The sequence below is a fragment of the Filicampus tigris genome, chromosome 20 (genome assembly GCF_054856515.1).
Source record: "Filicampus tigris isolate MCC_2025a chromosome 20, RoL_Ftig_1.0, whole genome shotgun sequence".
Lineage (NCBI taxonomy): Eukaryota > Metazoa > Chordata > Actinopteri > Syngnathiformes > Syngnathidae > Filicampus > Filicampus tigris.
In genome coordinates, this window is record NC_141236.1 from 10669449 (window position 1) to 10683589 (window position 14141).

Here is a 14141-nt window from a genome sequence, read left to right on the forward strand (position 1 = left end):
CATGACCTCGCGTGACGCCACTCGTTTCGTAGCCTCGGCCGCGGCCAACCTCGCCGTTGGTGGGAAAGAACGATGGCGGTAGCTCCGAGGTGGCCGTGTTGTTACTGCGGAGAAAAAGGATGCGGTCAGACCACACATATATTGTAGGTACACACACACCAAATTTCAGCTCAAGAATGGAATTATAGTCATCGCACTCTGGGCTTCTGTAGGCCTATCACCATGTAATTACTGTTACTTATTTTTCGATAAAGAAAATTGACATGATCGTTTTTTTTTTTTTTTGCCAAACTTGATGCGTGTTTATTTACGTTCGTTGTCAACATTCCGTCGCGCTGCTTCGTTCCCTCAACTTGCCAGTGGCTGTGGGAGGCGGGACTCACACACACAGCATTGAAGCAGACCGAAAGAGAAAGAAAGAATTGTACAAGTGCAATTGTACAATCGCAGAAAGTAGAGCGGCATGAATGGAATTAGTTCCCATCCCAAACGCCGCGGGCGTGTCTGAACAGTTGGGATTCAAGCCTGATGAACGCAGAGTGTCCCGCTAACATCAGCGAGCCGGTATGCCGCCTTTGTGTGAAGAAAGTCACAAGATAACAAACCGCAAAGTTCATTTCAAATACAACCATCTGGTTTGGTTCATTGTCCTCGCAATCGGCGTTGCACTTCATTCCTTCACAGCTGCCAGTCTCCAAGGGTTGATTATATTCGTTCATTTAAGGCAGTTTGATGTCTGAGGTGGACAAAGCTAACAGGACGTGCTGGCGAAAGCGGGCCATCCGGGTCAGAGGCCAAGAGGGCAGGGCCAGAGGTTGGCGAAGAGCCGCCGGGCAAACAGGACGCTGGAAGGCGGGCTGAGGGAGCGGCGTTTACTCGCAGTGGTGTGAGATGTTCGTCACACCAGGTGGAAGCTCGGACGACATTTTTCCTTTTCTCAGACTGGCGTGCGCTGTCAGGATGCGGAAGAGCCGCGGATACATTAGTAAACGCGAAAATCGAATTTTCCAGAAACCTACTTAATGTAGTGCAACAGTAGGTTATTTCTCAGAAAATGAGGAGCTACTTCTCAACTCTTCTCCGCTTTGTGAACATCAGAGCGGAATCGAAATGATGTTGTCTCCACCCCCCAGAAAAAGCTCACTTTTGAAATAGTTACTTTTTAAAAGCGTGGTTTAACCCCCCCCCTCCCCAGTCTATTAATTACCAAAAGACGTCGGGTTAATCTATTTGCTTAAACATTACTTCTGGTTCTGCTCAATGAATGCACACTATTTGCGTAAACATGACTTCTGGTAAGGATTAGTGAGTGTTAGTATTTTGAGTATTCCAGTAAGATTAAAAAAAAAAAAAAATCTAATCATTTTAAGCAGGAACTGGTCCCACGCCATCTCGATTTTTTTTTTCTCAGTTTTTCTACTGTGACCTGTTCAGCTTGACCCTCAAACTTCTAAATCTTGTCGCCACATCAGACAAAGATCTTAATTTAGACTCTTCTTTTTACGATGGCCTTAATATATCCCGGTCCTATTTGCCAGGCACACATGCCTTTCGTTTAGCAACACAAACTTTCCCTAAGTTTCGCGCATTCCTGACTGGCTTCTGCGCAAAAAAAAAAAAAATGTTAAGGTTAAAAAAAAGTTGGCTTTAACTTTCTCTTATCTCCATTTCGCTGTTTTGCTCTTTCAGAACTGCCCTCGGCGAGCTTTTTAAGGTTTGTTTTTTCGCTCACATTGGCCTTGGCAGAGGTATGTCGTGTCTCGCGTGAATCTGAATGGGCCGCTTTAAGTGTTATTCTACGTCTGAGTCTACCTTCCGTTTGACTCAGTCAAGAAACCAAACAACTTGCCTTCTTTCCTGCCGGACAAAAAAGCCACAAACACCCGCTGACATCTGGTTTTTGTCTGCACTGGGAAAAATGGTACAGCCGTCATAACAGACTATGAAGTAGTAAATTGCATTTATTGGCCGGGGTACTGCCTGGTGGAAAGAGTACGTGACGGAGCAAAACGTATGTTTTGACCTATAGTCCAATCAAAACGTGCCGCAAAAGTGCAAAAGGTACACTTTGGATGTATTCGACATTTGAAACGCTGAAAAAAGCTCCTCCGCCAAACTTGTGTCTTCACATCGTTTTGGTCATTGTGTGTGAATGACATTTTAGATATCAAAAGTACTACAAGCATTGGTACTCGGTATCAGTGAGTACTCCATGAGTGAAAACGCATACTGATGTCGGTTTGAAAAGAAGTGGTAACGAACATCCCCGTTGCTTAGAGATGCCTCAGGAGGGCGGCATAGCACTACTTTTTTATTCGACAGGGCTAAGGCCTGACTAAGTGAAGCTCCTCCCGTTACTTCTACATAGTTTCTTGGCACCGAGAAGCCACTCGATGGCGCCCAAGCAATACTTTTATATCAGTCGATAGGTTCCCCCTAAAAATCTGCAAGTAGGCGATTTTGTGAACATGTCGGGGAAATTTGTACTGCTTGGCGGAAAACGGGGCATTACGCAATACCGGCAGACAGTTAACATCAGAGTAATGGAAGAGGAAATGTTTGGTATCCAGAATATGGAAATTGTGTCAGGCTGTCCATCCACAAGTGTTGAAATGTTTTTGTCTGGAGCAAATGTCGCATTGACCGACTGATGTTTCCATCTGCCGATGACACGCTGGAACACACTGAGCGCCGTGACATTTGGCAGTATGAGCCGCGCGTGTATTATATAATTAAAAAAAAAAAAGCGAAGCGAGACGTGGGCCCTCAATCGTTTGACTGTGGCTCACTTTTCCACGTTGATGAGAGGCCATGTTGTCGTGTGGCTCTCGCTCAGACCGGTCTGAACCGCCCCTCGCAAGCGGCACGGGGCATCAAACGATATTTTTAATCAAGCGGTCAGAAAGCTATTGCACAAACATTCTAAAGTAGCTTAGGTCAACAGCGCGGCAGAGCCGCTGTTCTGTTCGCCGGAGCGACGGAGCGCGGCGCCAAACAGGCCCCTCTTTGTGCCGGCGTCCAGCGGCCTCACGCCACAGCGCAGCGCTCAGGAATCCTGTTTGTTTTCTTTCACATTTCTCAGCCCGGGCCTTCGCTGCGAGTGCGTTTTTAAGGCGCGCATCTGTGTTTGCGGCCACAGTGCGGCTCATTGAGCGTCGGCTCATTTGGAGGGCGGGGGGCCAAAGTTGACAAGCTTTTAAAGTGGCGCATGCAGAGCGGACCATCGACTTTTAGCTTATGTACATCTGGGGGGGGGGGGGGCCCTCGCAGCACGTTTGTATGGACACTGACACACTGCAAAAGGCAGATATGACCGAGAGTAAAGATCAAGGCAAAATACATATGCTTGTTCTTTGTCCGGCAGGATATTTTTTCTTACACGTGAGTTCCACTTGCTAGAAGATTTTTTTCCAAGCAAGGTCATCAAATCAAAACCGGTTTTGATTTCAACAAATCGAATTGAATACATTTTGAAAATGAACCGTCCTTGAATACCCCCCCCCACCCCAAAGTATCGAATCATCGTTAATGAGATGCACATGAGGCTTAAATCGGTGTGATGTTGCTGATGATTTGTTGTTGCTTGAACCGTTTGGTCTTGTACCGTTACCGAGTCGTATCGTAGCCCATGTATTGAGATACAAATTGAATCATCTTTTACTGGAGGGATGCACAACCCTGCTGCAGCCAAATTCCCCAAAAAGATGTCCACAATAATGATCTTTTTTCCATTTGCGCACATTTTTACTTACTCAGTGTAACACAAAGCTATTTCGTAACAAGCAGAGGTTGGAAAGAATTCCATGTCCGCTGTCCAGACACTCAGTTGGATACTGGGCCTTTACTAATCGGCCACCCTAACACCCACCTTTTTTTTGGGCCAATTCTTGAAATGATCATTAAACTTTGGTGCTATGCTCCACCCGCGTTTAATGGCATAGGCAAAAAAAAAAAAAAAAAAAAATCATTCTCCATCTGTGTTTCACAACCTTTTATTGAGCCTCGGCAAATATTTTACGTTGAAAAATCTGGCAGCACACCACCAAAGAAAACCAACTCAATGTTGGTATCTCAATTTCCTAATCTATTTCCTTAGTCAGTGTGAAATGAAATCTAGACAAGTTTAGCTGAGCACAAAACTATTATTCTGTTGTACGAATGGCGACAGGTGCCGTCTAGTGGAAGAGCATTTCATTGTTGTGCCTTTCACAACAACGACATGGATGGATGGATGGATGGATAGATGATATGTTGCATCTGTGTTTGTAGCCCCGTGCACAGCAACAGTGCGGCTCATTCAGCGTTGGCTCATTTTGGGCGTCAGCGCCAAAGTTGGCAAGCTTTTAAAGTGAAGCGGCCCATCGACTTGTAGCTTGTGTACATCTTGGGGGGGGGCCCCGGGCAGCTTGTTTGTATGGACACCGACAGATGCTGTAACTGTTTATTACCTGAGGATTTATTTAACCACAATGGATGTTTTGTGATAGCTGAAAGTTCAAGGCCGGATTCATTTCGGCAACTTTTTCTGCCATTGTTGAGGAGGTATTTTGCAGCGTCTTGTTTATGATTGGGCATTTTGGCAACTTTTTGTCCTGGACTCCCCTTGGCTTCGTTTCGAGCAAATCGGCTTATTTGACGTTTCATAAAGCTCACTAACGCCATTGTTACTGACTGGACAAGCTCCTCAGACGCTATTGTTCTGTCCATGATGCTCAGAAGTGCACCAAAATGTCTGGCAAATCACCATCACGCTTATGTCATAGTTGCGTGTACAACGAATGATGACACAGCATTTGCAGAATTTGCCTAATCCATCCATGACTCTTGTGCATATTTTTGAGATGAGCCCCTCTTACGGGATCATGTCAATGAAAAGCCTGTGGTCCACACTTTTTTTCTTTCTTTTCTATTAAAAAGTAACAACGATGGCTTTTTTGTGTCGTATACAAGTCAAAATATGCTAAAAATCACGCTTGAGAACAGTTGGGTTCACAGTGGGTTCAGAAAACAAAATTGAAACCATACTAAAGATTCTCAAATAAAGAAAATAGTGTGTATTAAAATAAAACATGCATATTTCAGATTATATATATAACAGCTGTAATCTTTTCTTTTTGGCAAATTGCAGCTTCAATCATTTGTCTTGTTTTGAGAAAATGAACGATGCAGTGTACCTCTGAAAATTCAAACCAGAAAATCCCCTGCAATTAGCAATTTTAAAGAACTATATATTTTTATTAGGCTACAAAAAGACAATGGCATTTATAATTGCTTTGGGTCAATCTGGAAAACCGGGAAGAATCAGTTTAACTGGAAGTTGCGCGACATTTGTTTTTGTTTCATGTTAACGTGATGCCGCTTCAAACGAGTAAAGTTAGCAAGTTGAACGATCGCTAGCCATGATGTCTGCTAGCCAGAGAATAAGCTGCACCGTGTTTGTTTACGGGGCGGCCTAAACAAAACGACACTTCATTCAAATGACTTGACTTGATCAATAAAATTCTCAAACCAATCAAAGCGATAGATAGCATACCTTGGCGCAAGCACCCCAAAAAAAAAAATCTTAGCTCTGCACAAAGTCAACAAAAATATTCAGAAACGGTGCTCAATGACAGCATGTCCATGTGTCCATCTCATGACTGACACTTAAATATTTCTCCCCCTGGCGTGACATGTTTCTAACCCTTTACTGCTCCATTTCCAGTAAGCTGAGGAAATGCCTTCTCTGGGCCCGGCCCAGTAAAATGCCACATATAAAGGCGTCCCCTTTTCCAGTTGGGCCGCTGCGCAAAGCAACCGCTCGCATCGCGAACGTCCCGCACCTGCATAAACACGGGCGGCCGTCGAGCGCTCAATGGCCGCCCTGCCAGGCGCAATAAAGCAAACATACCTGCGAGCGCTTACCGTGAGAACACGCGAACACGCTCGACCGCAAGAGGCCGGCGCACAAGAGAAGGCTTTTCAATTTGGACGGTAAACGCGAATCAAAGTCGTTGTGAAAAGTAGATTTAGGTTGTAGAGCTGTCAAAACTTTGCGAGTAACACAATATAGGATCAGTGCGTGTCTCTGAACTACAAGGGGGGGGGGGGGGGGGACCGTCGTACCCCAGCCCATGGTGCTATTATTATTCTTTCTAATTCATATGACCCTGAGATTTTAGAAATTGGCATTAGACCAAAATAAGTATAAATAGAGCAATTTGAGTCCCCAACTCTGTATTAACCCATTCACGGCCAGCCAAGTAGTTTGCAACATTGCCAGCAGCCGTTTGAGGGCATTTTGACACATCTTCCAAATCCCACAAAATATTGTGTTCTGTGACAATAGCACCAAACTTACCGGAGGAGAGTAGAAAAAAAAGTTTCTACATTTGAAAACGTCAAGCAAAACAGTGACTTTGATGCTAGTATTTGTTGCTTTTGTGACACCTCAAACTATAAATCAACAAAAGCAAGACTGAGGAAAGGCTTTTTCATGGCAAGATAATTATTTATTTACCGATTATACAACTATGGAACACATTGTGAGCGACATTGACTCGAGTTGAATGTCACTGGCGTTTTTACATGGCGCTTGTCATTCGCTCCATGAATTGCGTCATCTTTCGTCACCATCGCCACATAATTCCGTTCGCAATCTCAAAAGGTCGAACATCCGGACTTTCGTAAACTGAGGCCCTGCAGGATCGGATATGCCACTTCGATGATGGCATTATTTGTAACGAAATATCGATTTTTAGGTGAGGAAAAGTATTGATCTCTCAAAATGCACAATTGCGTGTTTTTCTGTTTGACTGCTCCCTGGGTTTCACGTTGGTTACACTTGTAACTAATAAATGCAGTCTAGGTCAGTGCCTGCCGTACGTTGGGACAGTCATTAACCCAGGACCCACTTGAATGTATTTATGTATTTTTTTTATGTTGTGTTACTTACTTTTAAAAAAAATAAACTACCTTAGTGTCTGTCCATCGTGCTGCTGACGCCACTGTCACAGGTACTAAATGGACTGCAAACTTTAAAAATAAACGTGCAGAATTTTGACACATCAGCGGGGAAAGCCAGTTTGGAAACTTGTGGGAGAATTGGCCAGTGTCAATTATTTAAGTGTACAAGTGTGAGAACAGGTCCTCTGGAGACAGGCTATGCTTTGACAGCACACCTAGCGGTTGGTTGAGACGCGCGCACCAGCAGAGGCAGACAAGGCCTCGCATTCACTCGGCGTCACACAACACCTCCGCATTGCGTAACGCTCGCATCGCACTTTTCAATCATTGTATACCATGAAGGTGATATATTTGATGCTGGGGGACTTTGGCTCAAGAGGCTGAAGTTCTCCATTTAGATGCACGAGGTGCGGCTGCCCGATGAATGTCTCTTGGCACACACTGGGCTTATACCGCAGCGGCTAAAAATGTAGCTCGAGCTATACGGCAATAGCAGAGAAGTTATACAATATCCGGCAGGTTTAACGTGTCCACTGTTAGGCCAAAAATCTTTTAAGTCAGCGAATTACAACTTTGTCCTTCCTCAGTGCCTCCACCTCGGCTGCTGATGGATTCATGAGCTCACTGGAACTAGCATTGAAGCTAACGGGCGTCAAGTCTTGTAATATGGGGAACAATATCCAATAGACCACTTTTAATGCCATTTTTTGTGGGAATATGGTTAGTGGACAAGAAAGTCCTCTTTACTTGACCAGAATTTTGAGCTACTCTGGAAGAAGTCAACATGTCATATCATATAGCTTAGCTTAATGTAGCATAGCTAGTTTAGCATCTTTAGATATGTGGGAAATTTAATTAGGATTGTTTGTCCTTGGCGGAGGTCTGTGCTGTGTAAACATGGCCAAATGGACACAATGGGTCACCCGCTGCTCGTTTACCACCTCCGTACGACATATTAGCTCATGTCGTGAGCGCCCTCGAGGTCGGAGAGGCGTGTGAAACTTTTGACAGCGAGCTGAGCGACGGCGCCGTCCTGCGTCATCACTTCCTCCTCACCTTGCTGAGGAATCCGCCGTCAACCCCCAACCCCCCGCGTCTCGTTCCGTGTTGTTGCGAAGACCGCCGTGATGGCCGCATTATTTTTTCCACTCACCGGCTGCAGCTGAAGCAGAAAGAACGCTTTGTTACTTTGAGTCATATTGGATTTTTATATATTTGGATATGGTAGACTCTGCTATTCACTGTTCACTGACAATACTGTTGAGAATAATTTGATCAATAGAGTTGGAGTGGAACATCACTGTGATGCAGTGTCAAACAGTTGCCATCATAAAGTTTGTGATAGTAAAATGCTGACGGGAGGCTTTATGCTGTATGCTTTTTGTTGATAGTGTGCGTGAACAATGCTTACAAATGTAGAATACAAATGAGTACAAGTCAGCTAAGTGATAAGATCCCAGCAAATGATTTTTTCAAGTTTGCAAAAAAAAATAAAAATAAATAAAAAAAGGACTTGTGCTCACTAAACCTTTTGTTGATGTGAGTGAACAATGTCTAAGAATCGGGGAGTTATACGCGCGTCAAATTTTTTTTTTCCGCAGAGCTGCGCAAAAAAGCGTCTGGTACTAAAACGACCCGCCGTGACCTCCGCGGCTAGCTGACGCAGGGACGGACGAGTGCGGTAGCTTGGACGGCACGAGGTGGCGGCTCAGGTTGAGCGTTGGTGTTTGGCCTTGTAGCTCACACTTACATGAGGGAAAAGCCCAGACAGGGAGGGGTTCTTTTTAGGCACAGTGCAGGAAAAAAAAAAAAAAAAGTTGATACTGTTTCTGGAACCAATTATAACATAGCATGGGAACGCCGGTTAGGTGGTTGCAGTTTGATTCAGTCTTGCAAATGCATATGAATGACTTCTGCATACTTCCATAACATAATGAATTAAAAAAAAAAAATAAATAGATAAATACTACAAATCTGATGCTCTTTGTGGGCAGAAAAAAAGAAGTCCTCTGAAAAGAGATCATGTGGTCACTTTCCATTTCTTTTTGCTATTGCAATCGGGCAACTTAATAACGGGCTCCAGAGCAATGTTGGACCTTGGATGTGAAAATCTAAACATTTTAACCTTGAATGTACCCTTGTCCATCTTTGGCAGGATCCCATAATAACACATCCTGGCTTGCGGTTTCAACTTCCTCTGTGCGCACTGTGGGTCAAATCTTACACAAAACAGCTTGTCAGTAATTAGCACGTCCACTTTGAGGTCGAAGTTAACGGCGATTTGGCCGCGCCGCGCTCAACCACTCAACGAGGGAAAGCGGCGATGACGGAAAATCAAGGCGTTTGATATTTGAGGAATGTTAAGGTGAAAGTGTTGGCACGTCACGGATAGAAAACACCTGCAAGAAAACAGCAGATTTGAGCGTCAACATTGACTTTGGCAGCCGCTGAGACAAAAGGAGCGGCGAGTGATTAAATGCCGTGTTTTCATCCAAGGCTCTTACAGGAAGCTAATTAGCTCAACTATGCAGTCGTGTGCCAGGCTAATAGGGGGCGAGGGGAGGAGGGAGGCCGGGGGACTCGACGTTCCTGCTGGGAAGCGGCCGCCTCAAAAGCAGGAATATGTGTTTACTTCAAACGGCGGTGTGCTCGGATGCGGTCCAGATCGCCGCAAGCTGAGTCAATTTACCGCCGCTGCCAAGGCTGCGAACCGGCCGCCGGGTCGATCGCTTTGAAACGCTCGGAGGAGTCCGAACTGCAAATATGCCGTACGCCTTTGTGGTCCTGGGTCTGGCACGAGCCGCAAAATGTGTCAAAGGTACCCACCGCCAAGGCCAGACAATCCGGATTCGGATCAGCGGTGAATAGTTACACATCTCCTGTATTTGTTGACTTATATTTGAATCAGTGAGAAATTAAGGAAAAGCGGTCGAAAAACTCGCTATGAAGTACTGGTTTACTGGTTGTAAAGTAAAGTCAAACAACCATTGACACCGATGGACAACTTAGTCTTCAATTCATTTAAGATGAAGAGAAGTTGGATAAAAAGTTGTTTAACTCACTTCCCGCACATAACATAGATTATCGGATAAACTTCAGGAAACGTTACTCTGTTGTTTCCCAGTCACTGGCTACGCTGTAAACAAATGCCGTGCAGCTCGGCCTTTGGCTAGTAGACGTCATGCAGTAGCTAGCAGTATGCTTTTGGCGGTATGTCAAAGTCATTTGAAACTGCGTTTAAAAATGCAGCATACCGAACATGTTCTTAAACAACAAAACAATGCTTTATTGCTGTTAGCGGCCATAAAACGGATCACGGCTTTGTAACAATGGAAAGATGCGGGTGAGACTGTCGCCTCCCGCAGCTTGACGGACGAAGTGGCGTTTTGCGACACTTTGCAGACTCTTAAGTTATTTTCAACACTTGAATTTGGTTGATAGCGCATTCAAATAAAGAGCCGACGTGGGGACTGACCACAAGTATCCATTTTGGAAAAATGCGAAATTGACAGCATTTGGACATATAAGGCTTTTCTGCCTGACAGCGACGATAATAAAAGAAATAAATAGCGCATGCATGTGACGTCCGCAAGTCTTCGTGTGAGTGTCTGGCGTGCGCCGGGGCAGACAGCAGCCCCAGCGTGACTACGCTCACATTTGTATTCTACTGTTTACTTTAACTGTGGCTCTCCTTTGCCACAGCCAAGGGCATTACACTAAGTAAGTGTAATGTGAAAAGCAATAAAAAAATAAAAAAAAAATGCAAACTGAACCGCAGCAGACCGCAGTATTTCTATTTCCATTATTTCCTATGGAGAAAATAGCATCCCTGAAGAGAATGTGTTTGGGAGATTACAGTGCATCTGTGGGTGGCGACGTGTGTGGGATAGACCATTTGCCATATTTAGAAACCTTCCGGGGGGGGCTTTGGGGGCTCACAGACACAGAGTGACCTCGCTTTGCATGTTTTCAGTTTGAAAACAGCGGGATGCTCCAACGCTTTCTTGCGTGTGTGAGGTCCAGAAGAGGAAGTAGTCTGCGCTTAACACGGCGTCTAAGTTTAGCATGCTGAAAAAGGTCAGTGGAACAGGCAGCGAGTCCATCCGGGACCCACACGACGGAGACCACCTGACGCGCGCGTGTGGCCGCAGCAGCTGAGGTGTTTGTTGAAACAGGAACAGATTGTCGTCCCGGTGTCTGCAGTGCGAACACAAAAACAGAAGTTTCCAGTGTGCCGTATTAGCTAATCCCCCCCCCCCATGTTGTGCCTACATGTGTTGCCATGCCTTCTGCGTCTATTGCCGGTGTCCACCTGTGTGCTGCCTTCAGGGGTGTCATACTTGCTTTCATCGCCGGTAGTTACGATTTCCCTGGGGGGAGGCCGGTCGGAGCGGCAAAACCACAGAAACGTCGTCGTACGGCTGGAAAAAAATGCATCGGTCCTCTCCTTTCCCACATGCAAGGGCATTACAGTCAGTCAGTATACTGCGAAAACCCGATTGCATAAAAAAAATGGGCATATTTCCAGAATACAAGGTCAAGGTGTCAAGAAAATGAAAAGAAAACAAAATTGAATTTATTCTCATTAAAAATCATTTTTCTTTTCATTTTGTGAATTGGAAAACCTGTGGGCAATCTGGAGCTTGTCAATGTGGCTTTGTTCAGCATGGAGCTCTAAGTGATATCACCTCCCTTGTTAGCTGGCAACAAAAAGACCCCCCCCCACCCACCTCTCTAAAAATGAGCCTAGCTAAATGATTAATGAGGAAGCATTGCGCCCAAAAATGCGAGCGAGCTTCCAAGTATGTCCCTGCGGAATGGAGATGCTGGGGTATATAATATATCGCCGCCTATTAAAGTGCCGTAATTCAAAACGCAGCCTGAAGAAGAAAAAAAAAAAGACGGCGGCCGGGGTCTCATGCTTGTTTCCAGTCTGGACGTTTTTCCAGCCGGCGAGCCTTTAAATAGACACTGTTTCCATCTTGACAATTCATCTGCCCACCAACACCCCCCGAGCCTCCCTCGACATTATTATAACCTGAACCAATCCCTCGACTCCCCTCCTCTGTTATGACTTTCCATCCTTGCAACTTTCCATCACCGAGTGTTTGACTCGCACTTGTCAGCTGTCAACGGAACCGTTTGTAATTAATAGTTGGCCTTCCTGACAGTGCGGTGCCTCGACGTACGAGTGACAAACGTCGATGAATTCATCTCATGCCCACGTGAAGTTTACTGTCAAACAAAACAGATCACAAAGACGATTACACCTTGTGTATTTAAAGCAGTAGCAATAGCAGCGCCTTGAGAGAATCGAAGCCGAATGCTAACAAACGATGCAAAACGCCATTGACGTGCTAAGAGTTAGCGTCGATTGCCGCGGTTTTAGAAGCCACCGATCCGCACTTCAGCCCAGGTGTTGGCGGTAACGATTGTGATTCACTGTTGTGTGAAAAGAGGCGGGGCTTGGGCTAACGTGCGAATCGACAGGTTTTGTAGAACTCGTGTCAAAAAAAATGTGTCAGAGGAGACCAATCTTGATAATGAGCCTGAAACGTTTGCTGTGAAAAACGTCTGGGGTTTTTTTTTTTCGGCATGAGTGATGAGAGCAAGATGAATTCAAATCAACCACAAATATTCATTAACGCCCCATTTTTAGTATTTGAGCAGTTTAATTTGTTTACGATGGTTCTGTTGTGTCAAAACTTGCACTCCGTCCTCATCAGGCGGGGCTGCAAGTCTTTATTTTGGGCCTGCAGGCATCACAAAATCCACCTAGCAACAAGTGGCACAGTAAGAGTGACATTATGTAGCCTACGCAAGTGTTTGGTGTCATTATTACAAAAGCGCCACTGGACAGAATTTTGCCGTCTTGTTTACAGTCGCAAGAGTTGAAAGCAGACGAAAAAAAGACGGCAGCAGGTAAAGCCATTTTGAGAATGTGCCGTTGACACAGCGGCGCGGAAACATTCCTCCGAGGGCCCGCCAGCCGCCGCGAATGTAATATATAGCTCAAAGCGTAGCCCTGGAGCTGATAAAAGCAGCTTTAATGTGGAGACGCGTTGGAATGCGCGTGTGGGACTCTGGACTTGCACAGTGGAACCAAGCTCTCAGGGCCAGCACGGTTCGTTCGGGGACACGGGCACTTGTTTTGCTCTCGAAACATTTTGCCCATAGGGAGGAATGGAAATAACCCGTCATTATGCTCCTATTGACTGTACATTCAAGTCAACATTCCCATTGTGTCATACGAGCGCGCCTGTGAGGCGAGTCTCTTCTCGTAAACGCGGCTGACGTTCTTTTCAGTGTCGTAGGACACGTCACCCCGATTCCCCCCAACCAACTTCTCTTTTCTTTTGCGTCCTATTTTCTATTGATTAAATATTTTGCGCTTTAAAAAAAAAAAAAAAAAGCTTTTTTTAAATTTATTTATTTTTTTTTATCCAATTTTGTTAGTGGCCGCTTACGGATTATCTGTAATATTGTACGTAATTGAGCCTACAAGATGCAATACAGAATGTGAAGGAGACCCTGAGCAGCTTTGTTTCACATAGCAACACACCAAGGCTGAAATCTGATTGGACAAAAACAAATCTGCCACCCATACGCACGTACTTGAAGCTTGAAGAGAATGGACTGTTGAATTGAAGTCGTGAATGTAGTTCAGGTCTTCTGAAAGTGCCGTGACCGCCCGCCACTGCATTTCCATATATCGCCCCACCTCACTCTACCGAGGCCCCAGTTGATTGCAATAATGAAGCCTGAGACCAAAATAAAACATGCTGATATGCAAAGTGCACATTGAGTGCACACAGGGGTCTCTCTGTAGTGCCGGCGTCACTGATGACGTCACCCAGCGTGGCGTGATGGAAGCGGACGCTCTGGGAACAAGAGGTGCACTTTCCGCCCTTTTTCGAGTGTGTCGTCAAGCCACTCACTGAGCCCCCCCCCCCCCCCCCCCCCCCCGTCTTTCCAGCTGCCTGGCATGACACCACCTGTCGACTTCGCAGGTGCCGGCTACATTTAGACGGCGCGGCGACGTCACGCGGTGAGTTCATGACTGCATCCAGACTCGGAACAACTTTTTGCGGTGGTTGTTTGCCGCTATCGCCGCTTTGACTGCGACTGCCGCCGTTGAAGGATTATTACTTGTACAGTCTTGTCTCACCTACTTCTGAACTTGGTCGTAATTTTAA